The sequence below is a fragment of the Amaranthus tricolor genome, chromosome 7 (assembly GCF_026212465.1).
Source record: "Amaranthus tricolor cultivar Red isolate AtriRed21 chromosome 7, ASM2621246v1, whole genome shotgun sequence".
NCBI classification, from domain to species: domain Eukaryota; kingdom Viridiplantae; phylum Streptophyta; class Magnoliopsida; order Caryophyllales; family Amaranthaceae; genus Amaranthus; species Amaranthus tricolor.
In genome coordinates, this window is record NC_080053.1 from 16089698 (window position 1) to 16097026 (window position 7329).

At 33.2% G+C, this 7329-nt stretch overlaps 1 long non-coding RNA gene across 1 annotated transcript in view; it reads left to right on the forward strand.

The window, feature by feature from the left end:
- Positions 1-596: 596 nt before the first annotated feature.
- LOC130817820 (uncharacterized) overlaps positions 597-7329 on the forward strand; it is a 12486-nt gene continuing 5753 nt past the window's right edge. Inside the window, exon 1 of the long non-coding RNA XR_009043861.1 lies at positions 597-1055. This is a non-coding gene — a long non-coding RNA (uncharacterized LOC130817820). The remainder of the gene's footprint in view (positions 1056-7329) is intronic.

Here is a 7329-nt window from a genome sequence, read left to right on the forward strand (position 1 = left end):
ACAATATGCAACGTTTGTAGTTTTTGAATACTATAGCTAATTATATGTCTTGAGCCATTCAACTTGAAATCGTCATACATGATCATCTTTTTTAACAGTTGGAGGGTACTCGGAGAATTCGATAAGGTCCATATTCAATAAATGTTACTATGACTTCTTGTTGGTTATCTAGAGGATAACTAGTAATTGACTTGCGTAATACTGGATCCCACACAAATAAATTTTTATCGAGAACTTGGGCATTAACAGTTGCACTAATGAGCACAAGTGCATTTCAATTTAGAAAAATAAGAATCAATAGTTTTTCTTTTCATAATTTAATTTGAAATATAAATAAAATAAAATTTAATAATTAATAGTAAATCTTAATATATATTTATATTCGATCTCTATTTCTAGATGTGTAAAATTGAAATAACAAAAATTCTTATACTTATATAATAACTTTAATGTGAAAAATAACAATTAAAAAATAAATTAGACGTTAATAAGTTAAAAAATACAAACCTATAGTATATAGCTTATTCACTCAAATTTCACTTTCTTATAATCTAAATTAATTAAAATTAACTATACCTTCTCTAATATATGTCAATATAAAAGTAAAGTTGATTCAATATTAATAAAGAATAAACTTTTTTTCAAAATATAAATAAAATAAAATAAAATAAAAAAACCCAAATTCAGATTAAAAAACAATTCAATGGTACATAAAAAAACTAAAAACCTTTATTCAATCACATCACACTTATCAACACCACACTTCACACTTGAGTGTATAGAGGTAAAGTGGTACTGCAAATCTGCAATTCTTTTCAAGGAAAGACTAAAGAAAGAAAGAAAGAAAATCTACAAATAGTGATATCAGTCATCAATTTTTGATTGTCTTCTTCATAGGCAAGGAAGTACGACACCTGCACGATGGATCCAACAAGCAACTCCAGCAGTCTAGAAGGCGGCACTAGCAGTCCAGAACGTGGCACCAGCAGTTGGGCAGGCGGCAGATTGACATACACGTTTTCAGGGAAACAATTCGTCCTCTTGATTTTTTTAAGGTCATTTATCTTTTGATATTTAGGGTTTTCAAGAAGCAATTTTGGGTTTTAAAGATATATTTAGGTTTTTTCCTTTAATATTATTCTGTCTACGAAGATTTTTATTTTTGATTTTTTTCATAACCTGGGCCTTGGCCCATGGATGCCCGAGTTTAAATTCACCGTAGATATATTATTTTATTAAATAATAAATTTAATGGATGAAAAGAGAGGAACATAATCTTTAAAAATATTTCAATAAATTTAGTGGAAAATATGTAGACCATAGCTATTGAAAAATAGTTAAATAAAATTAGTGGAAAATATTTGAAACCATCAGCAATATAAAAACGTTAAAATGAAGTTAATCCAAAATATGTTGACCATAAGCATTATATCCAAAATTTGTGATATAAATATAATTTGTTTTAAGCAACAACAAATGAAATGAACCAAAATGGTATTGGAAATAACTTTAAGAAAAGGAGAAAATATTTTCTTAATCTAATTTCAAAATTTTATTCTTTCTCTCCCTCTTATATTGCAGCTAGGGATGGTCATGGTGCGGGTCTGGAGCGGGTCTGGCCAGACCCGGACCCGGACCCTATTTTTTTTTGGGATCCAGACCCGGATCCGGACCCTAAGGGTCCAAAATTTTCAGATCCGGACCCGGACCCTACGGGTCTGACAGGGTCTAGGGTCCTTAATGGGTCCTTAATGGGTCTTATACAAAGCATCTTTGATTTGTCAAAATTGAACCTTTTTCGAGTTTTTTTGTATTTTTGTAAGCAACTTATTATCGTATTACAAATACTTGTTTGAGTCCATGAAATTCAAATACAAAATAAATACTAAAACGTAAAAACACTTGTCTAAATACATGATTAAAAATCAAATATGAAAGACTAAATGAGAAACATAGTGTATATTTCATAACATTAAAAATTACAATAAATTTTGATCAATCTTCTTCAACTTCATCAAGATCCTAAAGGAAATATCAAACAAGTATAAGTTAGTTTTTCAATAAAGAAAAAGTAAATAAAAACAAATCCATTAAAGTTAAAGCGTACTAGTTGAATCGCATCTATTTGTTGTTCTTCATCAACATCCGAATTATCAATTACTGTGGAGCAAGCATAAGCATCTTTCGAAGAACCTTAGAAAAAGATTTTAAAAACAAAAACAAAATAAGATAACCAACCAAAAACAAAACCAATACTAAATCAGTAAAAGTTAGACTTTTACCTTTTATGTCTTCCATCATCCAATTTTGTAAACACATTAATGCTTCCACAGTTTGTGAATGAAGTCTTGAACGATGAGGGCTAATAACTCTTCCTCCGGTACTAAAAGCACTTTCTGAAGCAACGGAAGAAACAGGAATGGCAAGAATCGCAATCTTTTGCAAAGTCGGATACTTCGTATTTACTTTCCACCAATAAAGGATATCCAAATCCTCATCATCCGATAATGGTTCTTCTTCTAAATAAAAATCCAATTCACACCTATTCAACTTTCTAACCTTAGTTCTCTTAGATTGAGCAAATTCATCTTGTGCACTGTCTATAGAACTTGGTGCAGGTCGTTTCCTACTTTGCCCAACATCATTCACATTTTTCACAATATCACTTTTCCTTTGATATTCCACAACCAAATTATCAAGACACCTACGAACTCTTGCTAATTGCATATCAACCTCATTAACATCAAAAAACTTCCTAAAATAAAACACCACACAATCCATTTTATTTCTCGGGTCTAAGATAGTAGCAATAGCCAAAAGTTCACACATATTTTCCCAATACTTGTCAAATTTTTCAAGCATAGTTTCTGTCATTAATCTAATAATTTCAACATCACTTTGTAACCACCTACCTATAGCAAGCTTAATCTCACAAACCCTTCGGAAAAAAAGATTGATAGTGATAAACTTTCTTCCAGAAAAAACATTAGTTGTATTGTAAAAAATTTCTAACTTATCACAAACAAGCTCAGCTAATTCCCAATCCTTATCACTAGGAACAACAAAATTCATCTTTTTATTCACTCGCCTTAACCTTGAAAACACATCTTGAAACGGCAAAACACTTTTAAGCATCAAGTAGGTTGAATTCCATCTTGTTTTACAATCAAGACTAGGTTTTTAATGTTAACTAAGTCCAAAAAACGACAAGCCTCCTCAAATTTTTCAATTCTTTTAGGAGTTGACATCCAAAAAGACACACAATCACGAACTTTTTCAATCGCAGAACTAATAACCCCTAATCCATCTTGAACTATTAGGTTCAATATGTGAGCACTACAACGTAAATGCAAAAGATCACCCTCAAGCATCAAAGACCTTTTCTCAAACTTATTCATTAAAATCTTCATCATTGCATCATTAGTAGTGGCATTATCAACAACAACAGCAGATATTTTATTTTCTAAACAATATTGAGACAAACAATCCATCATTACCTTTGCAATAACACCTCCGGTGTGAGGACAAGGCACATAGCAAAACCTATATAGAATTAAAATTAAAAGGATAAATGATAAAATTAAAAGTAACATGATTACATGAGTAAATAAGTAAGATTTTACCTTAAGGTGCGATTTCGTAAGACCCATTGTTTATCAATAAAATGCGAAGTTATGACCATGTAACCCTTCTTCTGGTTGGTTGCAGTCCACATATCAGTAGTGATTGCAATTCTACTTTCATTATGATCGAGCAATTTATGTAGAGAAAGTTTTTCTTCTTTAAACATCTTCATGATATCTCGCTTTAATGTGGACCTAGAAATCATCTTAAAATTGGAATTAAGGCTTTCAACAAACCTCCTAAACCCAATATGATCCATCATAAACAATGGATACTCGTGCATAATAACCATGGAAACTAATTCCCTTCTCGAAAATTCTTGGTCGAACTCTTTAAGGTTGCTTTTACCACTATAATCCAAAGAACTTGACCCATCACATTCCTTCTTAACTCTTAAAGTTGTTTGACCACGTGCAAGATTCAAATGTCTTCCTGAACAAACTTTCTTTGCGTGTTTCAAGAGATGAGAAGTTCCACTACTACCACCAGTTACTAGACTAACACCACAATGCTTACAAACAGCTTTAGTCACACCATTTACTTCTTCTCTTACAAAATAATTCCATGCCTCAGAGGTTGTTTTCCTTCCCTTATCTTTTGTGCAAGAACTTGGAATACCATCAACATTATCATTAATGAACCCTTCTTCATCCACATTCAATGTATTTTTTGACTCCATACCAAAATCATTTTGTGGTTGTGCAACTGATTTGGACGTACATTGTGATTGATTTTCATCCATTATCTATACGAATACGACTATAAATCTAAATTTAAACACCTATTCAATCAATATATTTCATATCAAAACCATAACAATAAATCTAAATTCGTTTTCAAATCATAACAATAGATTTAAGAGGGGCTGAGGGCATACAGACACACAGCATACAGATGATACAGTGAGGGGCTGAGGGCATACATTCCAAAACAGAAAGCTAAAACTTACATATAAATCAAAAAAATTAACAATCATAAGTATTCAAAAACTTACAGTATAACGAAATCCCTAATAATGAAAGAGAAGTCAGTTTCAAAAGACCCAAATTTTCAGATATTACAATTTACAAGTCAGTTTCTTGAGATCCCACAACATATATATTACAAGTCAGATGATTCTAGAACAAAAAATGGAGAAAATTAATACACAATACAAAGAAAAATTAAACAAAATCAAAGAAATGGAATACCTGGAGTTTTCGAGGCGATGGCTATGGCGATGGCGATGGTGATGTCGCAGAGGTGGAGCCGCGGAGGACTAGAGCCAGAGAAACTAGAAAGATGTCGAGAAGTCGAGAAGGCGGAGGATTAGGGATTTAGAGGAGAAGTCGAGAAGGCGGAGGATTAGGGAAGTCGAGAAGGCGGAGGATTAGGGATTTAGAGGAGAAGCACAGCCGCACAGGATTACTGGACAGGAGAAGTCGAGATTGGAGAAGAGAAAAAAATTAGGGTTTTCAAGGATTTTGTGATATTTGAGAATGAGAAGGCACTCCCAGTTCCACGCCCATCCAGTGACAAATATAAAATTTAAATTTTAAAAGTTTAGGGTCCGGGTCCGGGTCCGGGTCTTCATCTTAGGACCCGAACCCGGACCCGTCAAAAAAAATTTGGATCCAGACCCGGACCCGGATCCGACGGGTCTCAAAAATTAAGACCCAGACCCTTATAAAAGGGGCGGGTCCGGGGCGGGTCCTACAGGGTCCTGGACCCATGACCATCCCTAATTGCAGCTAAAGCAATATAGCTTATAGGTGGAATTTAATGGAAAAAGAATTTCGTTGGAAAAATAAGACAAAAACAAATATATGATAGAATTAAATGATTAAGACGGAGATAAAATAAATTTTTTGATGAAATGAAAAGAAAAAGAGAATGGTCATAGCTAAAAAAGATGGAGTAAAATTAATGGCACTACAAAAAAAAATGTTCAATTGTGATGCAATATTTTTGACACTTCATCAAAATATCACAATTCTTAGAGAATTATTCTAAATTTCAATCTTAATTTATGATACTTCCTATAAGTGTTACCAAATATTTTTGTGGCATGTGATAAATGTCATGATATTGATAATCAAATGCCACAATTGACACTATTATTTGTAGTACGGGACAAATTAAAAAGAAAAATGATGCAAATTGAGGGGGACAAATAAAATATAAATGCAGTATTGAATATTATCCTATGTCAATCTAGCTTTAAACATAATGAATCACTAAGGTTAACAAAAATGAAAATTTTCTATGGTAATTCTATGCGTCAGGACTCGAATTTTATAGATCTAGGCCTCATAATTGATGTGTAGCAAGGACATCATCTCAAATATCTGTAAGGACATCACATAAATACATGGAGACCTTGAATAGTGCAACTATAGTAAGAATGGTAGTTTGTGTGAAAGAACAATGACATGCTTTTCCGAATAAAGTATGGAAACTCCCACAAAATGGGCAGAAGGTTAATTTTCTATCATATGTCCTACTACACACCCAATGAGAGACTTTTATATCAAAAGACAGCTGACTCTACTCATTAAGCTAAAAAAAATGTAGGACTACACATGAAAAACTAATGGTACACACGTAGGTCAAAGAGGACATTTCTAATAATTTAGGATTTCCACTGCTCCATATAAATCACGAGTTAAAATACCTTGGTACTAATTATCTATAAGGTAATTGAAATTAACTTTTAATGACTTGTTACTATCAATCATTTATGAACAGGAAGAGGCTAGATAAAGTATGGAAGAACCTTCACAACTACTGAACTCTCTCATAATGACCCTAATATTAACCAAGCTTAGTGCTAATTAGTTGTTTTTAGTCCTTAACAGGGACAATTTGATGCTAGCAGGGAGTTAAACCCATCAAAATGACAAACAACAACTTAAAAGGTGTCTTTTGTATGATCACCTACGCCCTGAGGGGACTTACAAGCGAACAATGAAGGACAAATTAATTTGAGAAAAAGGGGGAGGAAATGTCACATGGAAAAGGACAAGTTTTGACGGATTTTATACCAAGAAAAGCAAAGGTATAGGATTTGGCTAACTAAAAACTCACTAAACTCCATTAGGAAGTAGATAGGTTGTTAAGGCACAAGTGCAATCGCCAACTTTAACTAAGCATAAGAACGTTAGCAAATGTTTTTCAAATCCAAGAAAGACATAAACAACAAGGATTATTTGAGCATGATCTTTACTTTTAGGTAGTTGCAGGTTTGTTACCAAGTGGGTGGTTATTTGAGCAGGGAAAGAAAATGGGTGGTTCTTGTGGAGCAAGTGGATGGTTCTAAAGCCAGTGGATGGTGGTTGCATATTGTTCCACGATTCCATGATCTTCATCCAACTCTTCCCATGACTATCACATAATTTCCACTTGAACTTGAGTTATTTGGCGCCACACCTTGGACTAGTTTGGAGTAGTTCTTCGTGGACATTGATGTAGTTTGTAAAGACTCTTGAGTAACACCTAAAGGTTCAGATTGCATTTCAGTGACAGATTCAGTTTGCAACTCGAGTTTAGGACTACTGAATGGTTCAATATTTTAAACATAAGGGTTCTTAATAGTTTCCTATATGTTTGAAACTTCTTTCCTTTTCACCCTTAAAATTTTTGAACCATCTACATCCTCTTCTACTCCACCACGCACCTGATTTAACTATAAATCTACAAAGTCTTCACTCAAAACATCATTACCAC